General features: G+C 39.8%; 1 long non-coding RNA gene across 1 annotated transcript; it reads right to left on the bottom strand.

Moving 5' to 3' along the window:
* Window positions 1–6,055: 6,055 nt before the first annotated feature.
* On the bottom strand, window positions 6,056–16,711 carry LOC131328856 (uncharacterized). The gene is made up of 4 exons (XR_009200559.1): window positions 16,199–16,711; window positions 12,912–12,961; window positions 11,414–11,986; window positions 6,056–11,001 (listed from the first exon to the last, which is right to left on the bottom strand). It is a non-coding gene; the product is annotated as an uncharacterized LOC131328856 (long non-coding RNA).
* Between the last annotated feature and the right edge of the window lie 461 nt (window positions 16,712–17,172).

Below are 17,172 nucleotides of genomic sequence, written 5' to 3'. Positions count from 1 at the left end.
AATTGATCTGTTGCTGTTTACTTTGCTGATCTCAGTGGGGCTTGGCAAGAATTTGATTATTATCAGGGGTTTCAGGCAGTCTGTTCCGTTGATGCTGGTGCTGGGTTAAAAAGAATAGAGAAAGAACGTGTGTATGACTTTCTTGCTGGTCTTGATGTGGAGTATGATCCAATTAGAGTGCAGGTGTTGGGTCGCGTTCCGTTTCCATCTTTAGGAGAGGCCTATGCCATTGTTCAACAGGAGGAAAGCAAAAGGGGTGCTATGTTACAAGCTCCCACTTCTGATCGTTCTGCATTGGTTGCTATTCCGCAGGGACAGTTTGGATCTGGCAGTGGAAAGTCTCAGTATGGTACTACTAGTGGGACCATAAATCGTATGTCACTCCAGTGTGATTATTGCCACAACACTAGACATACCAAGGATTTCTGTTGGAAGTTACATGGTCGTCCTTCTCGTGGGCGAGGCAGTGGACGTGGAGGTCGAGGTCGTGGTCCCGGGCGTTCTCAGGCTCAGGCACATGTTTCAGAGTTTACTACCTTGTTTGATTCTGGGTTCAGTACAGGAGTTCAGTCACCTTCTGAATCTGTTGGCGGTTTCTCTCAGGGGGAGATGCAAGCTCTCAGTCGTCTTATGGCTCGGGCTGATTCTTCCTCTACTATAGCTCCTACTTCCACAGCAGCTCCTACTGCATCCTATTTTGCTCATTCAAGTATTCCAGCTAGTGCATTTACTGCCTCCTCCGGTATTCCTTGGATTATCGATTCTGGTGCTTCAGATCATATGACAGGTTGTTACTCTGTTTTTGATTCCTATTCTACTTGTTCTGGTAAGGATAAGGTTCGAATTGCCAATGGGTCGTTCTCTACTATTTCAGGGAAAGGTTCCGTTCGCTATTCTCCCTCTATCTCTCTCTCTTCAGTCCTCCATATTCCAAACTTTGCCACTAACCTTCTTTCAGTTAGTAGTTTTACCCATTCTGCAAACTGTTCCGTGACATTTTTTCCTACTCACTGTATCTTTCAGGAACTGGAAACGGGGAAAGTGATTGGCAGTGGTAAAGCACATGGTGGTATCTATTATCTGGAGCATGGACCTCATCCATCTCAGCCATCTTTATCATGTGGACAAGCTCTACGGGCAGATATGAGTTCCACTCTTTCTTTGTTACATCGGTGGCACCGTAGATTGGGTCATCCCTCGTTTGGGATATTAGAGAAACTCTTTCCTATTTTAGTTAAACATTGTCCTAGGGATCAGTTTTTTTGTGAAGCCTGTGAGTTTGGGAAACATAAACGCTCTTTTTATGCACCTATTAATAAACGAAGTGATTCTCCATTTATGGTTATCCACTCTGATGTTTGGGGTCCTTATCCTATTACTTCTTTAAAGGGCTATCGATGGTTTGTTACTTTTATTGATTGTTATTCTCGTGCCACATGGGTGTACTTACTTCATTCAAAAAATGAAGTATTTTCCTGTTTCAAATCTTTTCATAAGATGGTGTGCACTCAGTTTGATACAAATATTAAAATTCTTCGGAGTGATAATGGGACTGAGTATATTGATAAGATTTTTCGGACATATCTAGATGATAATGGTATTATTTTTCAGACGACTTGCGTTGACACTCCACAACAAAATGGAGTCGCTGAGCGTAAAAATCGTCATCTTGCTGAGGTGGCTCGATCCCTTTTGTTCACTATGAATGTTCCCAAATACTTATGGGGAGAAGCTATTTTAACTGCCACATATCTTATCAACCGTATGCCATCCAGTGTCCTTAATTTTAAAACACCCATTGAGTGCCTGCCAAGCAGTTGTCGAGTTACGACTCTTCCACCGAAGGTGTTTGGTTGTGTGTGTTTTGTTCATGCCCCAAAACCTTCTGGGGGCAAGCTAGGACATAAAGCCCATAAGTGTATTTTTGTTGGGTACTCTCCTACCCAAAAAGGCTATAAGTGTTACGATCCTTATTAGAGAAAGATGTTTGTCTCTATGGATGTTACCTTTTGGGAAACAGAGGTTTTTTATTCTCCCTCCAAACCATCTCTTCAGGGGGACCACCAGCAGGAGGAAGAGATGTTTACCTTTTATAATCATAGTGAGGGGGAGAAATTTTTCTATGATCATAGTGAGGGGAAAAAGGAAAACACTGGCGAGGAACCAGTATCTGTTGAAAGGGAAACACATGATATTGGTGGTGACATTGAGGAACAATTACCTGCACGACAACGACTGCAGGGAGCTGGCTTACAGAGGTATGTTAGACCGAAAAATGGAAAGTCTTCATGTATGTTACCACCTTGTCAATCACAATCACCCACTCCAGTTCCAGATTCCTCAGCTGACTCTTCTGGTAATGATTCTTCTCTTATTGAACCTCCTCCTATGGATCCTGACAATGTTCCTATTGCTATTCGAAAAGGTGTTAGATCTTGTACTCAACATCCTATCTCACAGTTTGTTTCTTATGACCGTTTGTCTCCTTCGTACCATGCCTTTGTCTCTTCTCTTTCCTCTATATCTATTCCACAGAATTGGCAAGATGCATTCAAGATACCTAAGTAGAAAGGAGCTATGGTAGAAGAGATGACAGCTTTGAAAAAGAATGGCACTTGGGATCTAGTGTCACTTCCAGGAGGGAAGAAACCAGTGGGTTGCAAGTGGGTGTTCACTATTAAACAAAAGGCTGATGGTACAGTTGAGAGATACAAGGCAAGGCTGGTTGCCAGAGGTTTTACTCAAACTTATGGTATTGACTATGAGGAGACGTTTGCTCCGGTAGCGTAGATGAATTCTGTGTGAGCTCTCCTCTCCTGTGCTGCCCACTTGAATTGGCCTCTTCAACAATTTGATGTGAAAAATGCATTCCTCCATGGTGATTTAGAGGAGGAAGTTTATATGGATATTCCACCAGGTTTCTCTTCTCCTGAAAGTGAAGGAAAGGTGTGTAGATTGAAGAAGGCACTTTATGGGCTGAAACAGTCACCTAGAGCTTGGTTTGGCAAGTTTTCTAAGGCTATGTTAAGTTTTGGTTACAAGCAAAGCCATGCAGATCATACGATGTTCATCCGGCGAAGTAATGGTAAGATTGCTGTCCTTATTGTTTATGTTGATGACATAATAATGACAGGCAATGATGTGAGTGAGATTCATAACCTTAAGTCTCGTCTAGCTCAGGAGTTCGAGATTAAGGACTTGGGATCATTGAGATACTTTCTTGGAATGGAAGTAGTAAGGTCTGATAGAGGTATTTTTATTTCCCAACGCAAGTATATACTTGATTTTTTGGAAGAAACATGTATGTTGGGCTGTAGACCTGCAGATTCTCCTATTGAGGCGAATCATCATCTTAGTGGAGACGTGGGGGAGCGTACTGATAAGGAAAGGTATCAGCGACTTGTGGGTCGACTAATATACTTGGCCCACACTCAACCCGATATTACTTATGCAGTAGGTGTTGTTAGTCAGTTTATGCATGATCCTCGTACATCACATCTAGATGCAGTTTATCGTATTTTGAGGTATCTGAAATCAGCTCCAGGAAAAGGAATTCTATTCTCTAATCATGGCCATTTGCGATTGGAGGCATTCACTGATGCTGACTGGGCTGGTTCTGTGGATGATAGGCGCTCTACTTTTGGCTATTGCACTTTCCTTGGGGGTAATCTGATTACCTGGCGAAGTAAGAAGCAATCGGTAGTCGCTAGGTCTAGCGCAGAAGCTGAATATAGAGCTATGGCTCATGGTGTTTGCGAGCTCTTGTGGCTCCAAACTTTGTTACTTGATTTAGGGTTTGCTGACAGTGTTCCGATGAAACTCTACTGCGACAATAAAGCTGCCATTAACATTGCTCATAATCCTGTTTAGCATGACAGAACAAAGCACATAGAGATTGATCGACACTTCATCAAGGAAAAGTTGAATGAGGGTTTGATATGTATGCCGTTTGTGAGATCTGGAGATCAGTTAGCTGATATATTCACAAAAGGGCTGGGTAGCAAGAGTTTTCATCCTATTGTGTTCAAGTTGGGCTTGATTGATATCTTCGCACCAACTTGAGGGGGAGTGTTAGATGATGGATCTATTTGTATCTAGTGTAATTATGTGTCTTATCATGTAATTAGTTTAAGTATCTAGGACCGTAGTGTAATTATTATACAGCTTGTACATATATATTTTACGTTGAATGAAATTAACCCTAATGGGTTTTCTCTCTATTACGATTACCCTAAAACTGAACAGAGGGTGCCTAGAGACATCATATGGTGGGTTCTTGAGAGAAAGGGAGTGACCAAAGGGTATATCGAGGTGATTAGAGACATGTATGAAGGTGTCGTCACTACCATTCGATCACCAGTAAGGGAAACGAGTGAATTCCCAATCACTGTAGGATTGCATCAAGGGTCAGCCTTGAGCCCGTACCTTTTTGCCTTAGTTATGGATGAATTGACTAGACAATTTCAGGAGGATATCCCATGGTGTATGATGTTTGCAGATGACATTGTCCTCGTAGATGAAACCGCCAGAGGTGTTAATACGAAACTAGAAATTAGGAGGGAAGCATTAGAGTCAAAGGGTTTTCGAATAAGTAGGAGTAAAACTGAGTATATGGTGTGCAAGTTTAGTGGTACAAGCAGTGCGCACGAAGAAAGAGTGATGATCCAAGACCAAGAGATACCTAAGAGTGATCATTTTAGATACTTAGGCTCAATCATTAGTAGAGATGGAGAGATTGCTGATGATGTGTCCCATAGGATCCAAGTGGGGTGGCTTAAGTGGAGGAGCGCTACTGGTGTACTGTGTGACAAGAGGGTACCCATAAAATTGAAGAGAAAATTCTACTGAACTGCCATCAGACCAGCGATGCTTTATGGGACAGAATGTTGGCCTATTAAGAAACAACATGTGAACAAGATGAGTGTAGCAGAAATGAGAATGTTGAAGTGGATATGTGGTAAGACTAGAAGAGACAGGATTAGAAATGAAACGGTTCGTGAGATGGTACGTGTAGCACCCATAGATTAGAAGTTGAGGGAAAATAGGCTAAAATGGTTTGGGCATGTCTACCGTAGACCAGAAGATGCAATAGTTAAGAGAGCAGATAGGATAGCTTTGGGTAGCAATGCTACGGGGAGGGATAGACCTAAATTGACATTAGATGCTGTGGAGCGCAACGATATGAGTATAGTAGGTTTGTGTGAACAAGTGGCCCTTGACAGAGTTCAATGGAGGAAAATGATTCATGTAGCCGACCCCAAGTGATTGGGCCTTAAGGCTCGGTTTGGTTTGGTTTGGTATCCGCCACACAACAAATGAAAATGATGTAATGAAATTGCTATCACAACATAATTCGGGGGAATAATGAGGTTCAATAAAAAATCTTGAGCGGATCAGTACATTAATGCATCTGTTGGATGCGCTAGTATTACAGATGCATTTCCTTGTCTCAGCCTATCAACTAACACAAAGACTAAAAATTTAAAAACGTTAATGCCAAAGCACGAAGGACAAAGGACAAGAACGCAAGTATGTATCAAGGTAGAACGTTCCAAAAAGCAAGAGAAAGGAGACATACCATCTTGAATATAATCAATGCCTTTCTCTTCTCAGAATTTCAGTTACACCATGGCCTCCTCTAGCAGGCAGGAGTAACATTAGCAAGCTAAGGCAGGAGCTTTCAAATACAATCGAAAGTCACCAAAAGATTGTAAGACAGGGTACCGTGAACTTCCCATTTGAGAAGGCATTGTGCCATAGTGTTTACCTGTTCTCCACGTATGTAAAAGAGGAAATAGAGAACAAAGAATGGCTAAACAAGGGTAGCCAGTTAATGTAATAAATACCGAATGGCTAAACAACTAGATAGGAATCGGAAACCTTACACAAAGGCTACCATGTCACACAACTGTTAAAAACGGTTTTGGTCTTAAGGAAAATGCTCATGGTAGTAGTTATGGTCTTTTGACAATTATTGTCACTGAATATGCCGTCAGCCTATCTTACCTGAATTCTATTTGTTTCCAAAACTGAAGTTATTTTGGCAATTTATATCTTCGCTAGACAATGTCATACGGATACATGGTTAGTGTTCTATGATATCTGTAGTCATAGTAGACAAACATAAGTAGACAGTCGACAACTCAGTATCACTATACAGCATCTCTACGGAGCAAGACCAGAACTTGGAGAACTTGATTTTGTAGTATGAGGAAAATGCTAATGCCAGCCCCATGGGTGAAGCCTAACCGTTTGCAAAGGTGAAACCTAAAGAGCATAGACAAGATTCTTTCTTTCCAGTAATTACCAAAGCCATTGCACATTGCAACCAAACTGTAAAAAGAGTATCCCCGACAAGAAAAAAAAAATTCTATAAAGAGACTATCTTTTAACCCTCGTCCCTTTACCAACTACTCCCTTATAATCTCTATAGCAAGATTTAATCCTAATCCATAGTTGGGATGGAGGATTTTGGACTTTCAAGGGGAAGTGAGGATTTGGAGGTGATTTTTGCTTGGATTACGACTGTAGGAGAACAAAAGAAGGGTCAGGGGAATAGAGGGGAAAGAGTATAATCTTTTTTAGCACATCGCTTCACCATCAAAAGTGGGAAGAGATGGAGGGGAAGTACAGTGATACAAGTTATGACGTTGTAACGAAAAGTGTTTACAAGATAAATAACACAAGATTTTCAAGATAAAGGTAAAATCATATTATCCCCGTCACTTTCCTTTTGCAATTATTGGTAAACCAAACACAGGGAAGGAGACACAATCCTCCCTTCTTCGTCTTCTTGTAAATCAAACAAGTGGAAAGAGTATCTCCTTCCCTCCCGCTTCTAACACACACTTCCCAAGGTCTACGTCTATCGAAATATCAAGAAACAAACCCTCACAACCAAAATCTATTGCAAAAGCAAGTCAGTCCTGAACCTTCCAATGTAAAGTTCTGATAAGCCAACTGTTCCTCTACCTTCTTTTACCTTCAATTTCACCACAGATCCAAAACTTGGCTGCAACCCAAACCCTTGCGCACATTTCTCAGAAAATCCTGCAGGCTGGGTTTTTGATATCGAACCTTACTTGGCAACTGGTTCTTCTGTCGAGTAAACAAAAGCATCCCATGCGCCCTGAGATCTCCATCTAAAGTAATAACATTACAGGCGTATTAACCCCTATATCTGCTCACACCACCCTCAGTCACAGACACCTAGAATAGTTGTTGGTCGTAATGATACAACACTTTTATCCTGTGAACTGGTCACATCAAGAATGGAGTAAGGTGTATGCTATATTAACTAATCTCTCTCTCTCTCTCTCTCTCCATAGGTTGCATTGATGTTGCCAAATTTTTGAATGTTCGAAACCATACAAAGTTGCCTTTATAAAGTCACATGAGAAAAACAGTGCGAGGAAAGCAACTTCTTGTGCAATCTTCTGCAGAGATCACACTCTCAATCTTTTATCCTGTGAACTGGTCACATCAAGAATGGAGTAAGGTGTTTGCTATATTAACCAATCTCTCTCTCTCCCCCCATAGGTTGCATTGATGTTGCCAAATTTTTGAATGTTCGAAACCATACAAAGTTGCCTTTATAAAGTCACATGAGAAAAACAGTGCGAGGAAAGCAACTTCTTGTGCAATCTTCTGCAGAGATCACACTCTCAATCTTAAAAAGGAGTCTCGAAAGTAACAAAAAGGATGAAGGAAAAAATTACTATATTTTCCCATAGAGCCCACAAACAAGGGCTTTAGGATTTTTTATTTGGAGGATGTAAAGACAACAACAAAGAAGACAGGACAGTCAACAAACAAGCATGAAAAAACAACCCATTTGTTAGGTATCAGACACTTTGACTAATATAGTTTAGTGTAATTACTAACTGTTCAAGATTCTCTGTCGTATAAGCTTCAACAACAATTGATTCCGAAGTGCAGCAAGATTGGTTCAAATCAGAAGATAAAATACGAATCATATTATTTTAACTACAACCGTTTTCGTAGTTCTTCTAAACAAAGTAGATACAGGATATCTTGTACGCTGAAATTAGCGAGATCATCTCAACAAAACAAGAGTTCATTCCAGCAGCATGGTAGGAATTAGGAAATATGACCTTAATACAAGAAAAGTAGCTGTGCCGGAGAAATCAAAGATAAAATCATCTCTTCACAACCACATTTCTGGTTACATGCCCTTTTCCTGTTGGCCATGCTAAAGACAGTCCAACAGGGGGTTGTTAAGCCAGGAAAATGCCAAGAAAATATGGAAAGGCACATTTCCCTTGAGGCTTTTTCCTTGCCATCAGTCAGTTTTTCTGCCCACCTAATGAACAAATGTAAAGAAAAGATACGTAGAGTCCCAAGGCACTTAACGTATAACAAAAGCAATTTCCTTCCATACATTCCCAAGGACTTTTCGCCCACCCATCGAGGCTAATAACTTTCTCCTCTTTTATAGCTAACACACTTCTATTGGGTTTGTGAAGTATGATTCGGTTTGGTTTGCCACTGAATGAATTCTGACTAGGTTCCACCGAAACAAGGGTATTACTGTCATTGGTGATGTGAAACCTTAGGATATCTACGCAGCAGCTGGTGTATCTTATGCTCTCCCCTTCATTCGATGCATAGTAAAAAGTTGGAGTGAGCCATGGATGTACATGTACCCAATTGGGAAACCATGCACATCTTTGTGTCGTGCTTTCTTTGAGTGTTTTTGCTTGATTATGCTTCATTTGATTGTGTTGTGTGGTTTTGGGTCGAATCCACAACATCAACGACTAAAGGAATAAATGAATTTTCAAAGTATACTACAACAAGCAAAATAACAAAAAAAGAAGAGAAATTAGGAAGTAGAACTAGACCCAACTGTTACTAATAAAGTTAAAATAGGCGGATCAAGAAAAAATAAAGTTAAAATAGACAAGCAGAAGACCTTTGTTTTTTTTGGAGCAACACAGATTCAGACGACTGAATGTACATAAAAACCAATCTCCTAGCTAGATACTATCATTAAAGCTTCATATCTTAACACTAGTGGCCAAAAAGATAATGCCTTGTTTGGATGGCTATTTGAAAAATATTTTCCAACTCAAAAAACACTCATTACCCCTACTTCCAATCATTACTCTCATTTCTCCCTCCACTCATTACCCCTATCTCTGATCATTATTCTCATTTCTCTCTCTATCTCTCCACTCATTATCCATATCTCTAATTATTACCCTAATTTCTCTCTCCACTCATTATCCCAAAGAGCAAACCCAAATTTTTTTGAAAATCCATCCAAACAAGGCATTAAGTTTCTTGACTTCGAATTCCAGCAAGATGTTAGATACAATCAAAGACAGCATCATTATCACATTCAGGCATCATGTTTATTGATGTCCACATGTAGTGAGTGGGATTCCAGGTTGGACGGACATAGCTGTTTCAACTGCTATAATAAGATTATATGGATGAGATTTATTGCTGAAACATAAGATAAAAGCAGTAGAAAAATAATTTAAAGATAAGGCAGGCAACCTGATATTCCTCCGCAACTTCCCCCTCCCTCAAGCGAAATGCCTTGGATAATATTAAGGTCCACCATGGGGGGTTCCTATGAAATGTCATGCCGACGAGTTCCATTGGATTGGTTCCAAAGTCAATAGTAGAGGAAACCGAACTGATAGGCACAGATAAGTCAGTAGCTTGTCCATGCTGTCCTCTACCACAATTCTCAAACTGTAAAATGGTTGAGTCAGATGTGGGCTTCATGACCCCAATGATTGTAGATGGCTTTTTAGATTGCTTGGGTATCGAGGTTTTTCCATCCTAGGCATTCTTATATACACAATCATCTACACCTAAAATTTCCTTTTGGAAAGAAGCAGCTGACAAACTACTTTTACCAGTACGGTCTCCTAGCTTCAATCTCTCATTATCACATAGGTTGTCATCAGTATCAAAAATCTGCATCTGAACTCACAAATATGGTTTGTCCAACGCATGCCTCAGAAGTTATGAGTTCCTTAAAATCAACACATTCCGAGTCTCCCATACTATCATTCTCACAACAGGCTACAGAAATATCCGAATTTTGATTTGCAGAAGTAAAAAACATTGATGGATTACTAGGAAATGAGGTGGTAATGTCTGTAGAACCACCACATGCTTGAGCGGTAACGTCATCAATGTGATAGCTATGTCTAACATCATGAGCTCTGGTTACCTCCGTTCTTGGAGAAAGCTCAGAGTTGGCAAACTCCTGAGGCCTCTCATCCTTCCCATAATTCTGTATCGTGTGATCCTCTAAGGGTTTTGGGTAGTGTAACTAGTGTTGTTCCTCCTCCAAAGAAGCCTTTTCGACCCTTCGTTTTCTCCTCATCAAGTCACGCACAGAGCATCCAACTTGTTTACTTTCATCCTGGGCGTCATACATATCTCTGTCCGCCTGATTTCCAGATCCAGAACCTGTAAACTTACCTTCTACAGTTTCTGTGCAGCATCTACTAAAAGGTTCAAGGTCATCTCTAACCTTTTGAGTCAAGGAAAAGGGTAAAGAACCCCATAATGGCTTTCTTTTCTTGCTCTTATGGCTAAAGCTTGAGCCAATTTCTTCCTGTTCATTGTCCTGAGGAGAATGCTCAATTTCATTGCTCATCTCTACTTTCGATGGCTTACCAGCAGTAGGAATTGAGATTTGATCATCAGCGGACCCATCCACTTGGGGAATTGTGTTCTCCCATGAAGGTTGTTGTAGACAGTAATTATGATCAGCAGAAGAAGATCCCCCCTTCAAGTCTTCAAAATTATTTGAATGGTCAACAGAATCAAGAATATCTTGACACTCCTGTTGGGATTCACTCTAAAAATCCAAGTTAGCTTTTTCCAGCACCTTATCTGCAACAAGGGAGTCAAAATGGTTTCACGTGCAAGCTCATCGTCGGAGTTTATATCTTCTGCAGCCTGAGAGGAGGCAAGCCAACTTAGAAGCCTCAATGCTTCCTTCTCCATGACCTGAAGAATCTTGAGGGGGGGAAAAGTGAGCAACTTCTGGAAAACATGGATCAAATCAGATTAAAATAACCAATTCATAGAGCAAACTCTACAATGGTCAAAATTCAAAACTAAGTTTAGCAAATCAGCGACGGCATTAACTCGCTTTATTAGCATAACACTTGAACAAAATCACACATAAAAAACCAAAAAACACAATTCTAGCATCTCTTGCAATGCAAACGATGTAAACAAAAAGCAGGAGAAAGAAGCCATCTTTGGTAGAAAAGAAGTCAGGTGTGCAAGAAATAGTTTTTTTTTTTTTTGAACGGCGACATGCATGAAATAGTGCTTGATCCTTAGCACTACTTCCACTAAATGGCACATTAAAAAGTAGCAACAAAATATGTAAACAGCAGATACTGGAGGATACCTGAACTCAGGTAGTTGTCATACAAGGCTTTGTTGGACATTGAGAGGCACAAGTAAGAAACCTACAACCACTAAAAACGAAAAAGAAATAAAAGCTGCTAAAAAAGGAAATGCCGCATCATGCATCCCAGTCCTTTCATATTCCTCCTATTACAAGAAAAGAAAAGTTGACCCACATACTAAACTATGGACAGAACAGCAAATACAAGAGACATGCACGCCTCCCAAATTGGAATCAGCAACTGGACCATTTTCACGTCTGAATGGATTTGAGAGAGAGATGAGTACATTTTGAATTGCTGGTTAAGTATATCTGCAAGACCACATGATATGTCATTTCAGCTGGGAATCCATGAAGGTACAAATGTAAAAATCTCAATGGCGAATTTGTGAAGCCAAACAAACCCTCAACAGTAGTATCACCCTCAAGTTCACAGGTACTTTGCCGCTTAACAAGATGAACATCCTGAAAGGATGAACCAAGGTGGCTAGGAAACTCCCACATCCAGCCATCTGGAATTGTGGAGGATATCCAAATCGGTGAATGAAAAGCTGAATTGCTGTTTGAATATGCCTAATGAGAATTTTCCACATCAGAACACAGAAATATTCTGCATGCAAGGTAAATGGAGGCATAAAGCTACCCTCCAGATGTTCCTAGAAATGAATGCAGCACAAGAGACATCATGTGGATAATAACTTAAAATTTCGTCAAGGTGTTCCATCACATGTTTCAAAATATTGATAATATCCTCGCCATATAATTCTAGGAAAATGAAAGAAAAAGAAGATACTCTCCAGAGCTTGCAGCCTTACATTGATATCTAAAAGTGATAAAAGTAACTAAAGTGAAAGAAAATAAGATTCTCCAGACATAGCCTGGAGCCCTACCAAAAGGAATTGTAATGCCATAATACGTCTAAGAGCTAAAAAGGATATGCTACAATTCCTTTTTTTGTAGCTTAAAATCTCCAGACATCATGTGGATAATAGCTTAAAATGCCATAATCAAGGATATGCTACAAAAAAAGAACTAAATTTTTAGTCCACGTAGGCAAGAATTATTGAATAACATCAGACAAGCGTCTTGAGGTGGAGATCTATAAATTTGGTGACGTGTAAGGGAATACAATTATCTTCCTTTTTATGGAAACAAAAAAATACTATCGAAAAAGGGTTTTTAAAAAAGGTTCAGTAGAAGGGGGGCAAGAAGTCCACCAAATAAAATAACAAAAACGAGTCGTTTTAAACTGGTTTTACCTTTAAGCTGTAAGAGTTACATCCAAAATTACATTAACAACAGCATATGAGCAATAACAGCTATTAACATGGAAAACACAACACCACAGAGAGAGAGAGAGAGAGAGAGAGAGAGAGAGAGAGAGGATACCTTCAGTGCCTTCTCAAGAGAAAGAGAGATCAAATTTGAACATGGAAAAGACAACACCGGAGAGAGAGAGAGAGAGAGAGAGAGAGAGAGAGAGAGAGAGAGAGGATACCTTCAGTGCCTTCTCAAAGGAAAGAGAGATTGAATTTGATCATGCAGCACCTGAATAATTCAAAAAGAAATGTACACTAATAATGGATACGAAGGAGAATTAATGATAGTAAACACTAGAACCCAACCTTAAATTGTTGAACACCAAACACCTTGATACAAGTTGCAACTTGCAATTATATCCATCATCAACTTTTTATGCACAAGATAAACAAGTCAAATGGATATTTAGCGGAAGTCAGATTTGGACACAAGACAAAGTAAAGAATAAAATACCTATGACAATAATAATGATAATGTTTTCTTCAATAAACAAGTACATAAAAAGATAACCATGCTAAAAACAAATTAAATAACGGTAATACTCATGATGATAATAAGAGCATCTGTATCACACTCGCCTCAAGACCCGTTAGATTATTTTAACAAGCCAAAAGTGAAAAATTGCACGGCATCAGCCTTGTCATTGGCTCGGTGTATTTAGTTTTTGCTACAGTACCTCATTCAGAAAAGTGTGGCACTGTTCCCTCGTGATTGAATAAAATATTACTTTCAGCAAAGAATAAAACCCTCCAGCTTAAAAATGTTTTGATTCTTTTGCGAGGCCCATTACGGGTCTTACAAAGATGATTCAAACCATAAGTCATTCTCAAAATATTTTTTTATGGGTTTCTAAAAAAAATTAGCTCAATCCGATATCGGTAAAAACTATTTCAAAATTCGTAGGTTGTTTTAGAATTCACAGGGCGCCCTATGAATTCTGAAACAGCCCTTACTGACATCGAATTGAGCTAAAAAAAAATTTCAAGAATCCATACAAAAATATTTTAAAATGACTTGATCGCCTGAATCATCTTTGTAGGACCCGTAATGGCCCCCACAAAAATCATCAACTTCTTGCCCATTTGTTGTGCCCCAAACAGGGCCATAGACAGGAAATTTTTAATTTAAAAGAGGCTGAGAGTAAAAAATATTTTTAATGGAATACCTTTAATATAGAGAGCCTGATGCAGTAGACATTTTAAAAGTGACTAGCTAAAGTAACAAAGTGGCTTTTTAAGGTGTAATTTGGTCCAAAATTTAAAGAGCTTGATGCGGATGCTCTAATGACAAAAATGATGTGATGAAGAAGAACACATGGAATCCTAGAGTTGAACAAGAAAACGCCCAAAGTACTATCTAGCAAAATATTCTCCGGCATCAGAATACAATCGCTAGAAAAATCAAGCGCAGGTTGCCCAAAGAGATCATAAAATACACAAGCACATGTCACATGAGCACTTAATAATAATCAAAGTGGTTCACTAAAACCAAGTAAAAACAAATATAAGTTGCCTAACAGGTTACACCAAGGAGAACCTCTAATTTGAAAAACCTATGTATCTACATGAACAAGGCGTACAAGATTATAACTTAGATCCCTTGTCATCAAGTGGCACCTGAGATCCGTGATGATAATATTTTGCAAGAGATAGTGCTACAGTTAATGAAGACACACAGAAAAAGCAATACTAAGCGCAAGTGTGTTGTAAATTATTAGGCGTAGCACCTGCATGCAGATCTGCAACACAAATGGAAGTGCGTCTTTAAGATATAACTAAAAAATTGAAAAACATTGTCACGTCTTGGTCAGGCTGAACTAAATCTGCACACAGAATGTACAAATAAGGTAAAGCCTACATCATATGACAAGGAAATCAAACAGAAATAATCTTCAGTGACAGCATGCTGGTGCATTTAGTGGAAGAACAATCCAACAATCCAGATAAATTTATTTTTTCCAAAATAGTCAAATATCGATGTGTCATATGCTAATTGACCACACTTTTGATTTATGCTTAGGTAATACTAATACCTAAGCTCTCAATCCTCTTCCACCCCCCTCCCCCCCTCTTTGCGACCTTGTGATCAAAATGCCATCCTTTTCTTTAATCATAAAATTGATATACATATAGAAGCGGGTACGTGAGAGGCCCCTCCCTCTAACTTCTATTGTCTTGTTATATTATATCACCTTGTGAAACTTAATGACTCTTCCTAGGAGAATTTGAACATTCAATGGGCACAGCTCCAAAACATTCCAAACCAAGCTTCAAACCAAAACCATATGTAATCAACATGCCACCGACATCCCGAACCCAAGTCCATTGGGGAAGAATATGGTCCTTGGGTTCCCTTTATTGGAACAATGTTTCTATTTATTTTAGTTTTGGATTGGTCAATACCTCAAAATTATAATCAAATACTTTTTGTCTCAAGTAGGAATACTGTGCACTGTTAATGGCTAGGATGTTTCTCTATAACTTGCTAGATCAAACGTACTTCTTATCAGTAACATCAGATGTGCATCAAGTGGTACAGCTCAAGGTGTAAAAATCCAACTTCCAAGGATGAAGTGCTATATACGTCTACGACTATGAAATCTGTCTTATGGTTATGAATACCTTCTAACTGTCTGACTAGAATTGCTGACTATCCGACAAGAATTGATGGCTTGTCTCAGAAGTGGTGCACTCAACACAAACACGCTGCATAATGGAAGTCACCACGCTTCTTATGCTGGCAGCCTGGCACTATACAAAAGACTGTTATTTTCAGTTGAGAAGGTATTATGTTTGATTCTTTGCCACCAATGAAAACAAAGTTCTCTGCAATCAGCAAAGGGTTGAGCACAACTTCCTGCTACATATGTGTCATTAGAGCCCTACAAAACACAGAGACTGCTTTTATGTTAATGCTAGATCTGTGAGATACTTTCCCACGGGAAAAGGTTACTTGTCCTTTGTTGAATCCCTGAAATGAGAATGATAGTGCTAAGGGCTATGGTAGTAGTCAAGGGGGGTGCTGTGAACCACAGATACGACTACATGATGCAGGCAAGACACAATACAGAAAAAACTCCGCCGCCGCCCGCCAGCACCCTCAAATCGAGGGCATTTGCCACCGTCAAACCGCGGCATTCGATGAGGGAGGAAGGGATTGAGGCCTAACATAAAACAACATTAGCAGGCATTTGCACATGAAAATCAAAGATAAGTTCTCCATACATACTGTATCTTCAAGATTCACCAGAAGCCCAACCATCCAATTTTCAATCATAACCACATATCATCCCGAAATCCCACCCCAAAAACAAAACAAAAAAACTATTCACGACACCCACAAAACCCCCTTTTCCATTAATAGTTCAAAACCCTAACACTTAACTACCAGCAGCATTCAAGAATAAATAATCAATGCAAGCGTACTGCACCTGATTAGGGTAAAGATAGTCATTATCGCACTTACTCATCGTAACCCTCCTCGGCTTCACAACATCCGCTCCCAACACCTGCCTCGCAAGAACCGCCAACCTGGCATTCCTCAACTCCCTCGCGCCGTAAGCCTGCGATGCCGGCACTGTCAAATCAACGGCATTCGCCACCGTCAGACCGTAGTAACCCGTAAGGTTCTCCACGTCTTTGGGGATGCCCACGTCGACGAAGGTGTGGGCGGGGTTTGCGAGAAAGTCGATTCAGGGAGGAAGGGATTGTGGGGGAGTAGATGAGTCGACGCAGAGTTGGAGGGTGGCGGCGGGGTTGTCCTGGTGGGAGGCGAAGTTGGGGCGCCAGCCGACGAGGAGGGTAGGGGCGCGGAAGGGATAGAGTTTCGGAAATACAGGAGTCGACCAAGGAAGGGGTGGTAGATGGAGACGATACGAACGCTGAAAACGTTCGAATCGGGTGCAAAATCTCCATTACGTATACTCCACAGGAGAGAGAAACTGGAAGGGGAAACGAAGAAAAGAGGGGGAGAGAAGAGTTGAAATTTGGTTCACCACCGTTAGAGGGATTTTATAACTGCCTCCAGAAGAGGGTTTTGAAACTTCGCCCCCAAGTTTGCATTCAGGGGTGTAGTAAGGGTTTGTTTGATAATCTAAATTCAACACTTAATACTGAATCAATTAAGTAATAAGTGATTCAGTAGGTTTGATAATCACATTTCATATTACTTAACAAATTAAGTACCACTTAAAATATAGGCTAAAAAGTTGAAAAAAATTAAGTAGCTTTGAGCTACTTAATTCTGGCTGAATTTTTGTTTACTTACATTCAACCGTCATACCACCACCACAACCACTTCCACCAACACTTCCATCAATATGAATCTTGTTTAATAGATCTCATCACGATCTTTAATACGGTGCAATAAAATTAAAAAATTATTTTTTATTTATATTATTTTTGAGTTTGAAAATATGAAATAAGCTGCTTATTTTTTAA

The sequence above is a fragment of the Rhododendron vialii genome, chromosome 6a (genome assembly GCF_030253575.1).
Source record: "Rhododendron vialii isolate Sample 1 chromosome 6a, ASM3025357v1".
Lineage (NCBI taxonomy): Eukaryota > Viridiplantae > Streptophyta > Magnoliopsida > Ericales > Ericaceae > Rhododendron > Rhododendron vialii.
The sequence above is the reverse complement of the archived record's forward strand: the minus strand, read 5'-3'. Positions and strand labels throughout refer to the sequence as shown.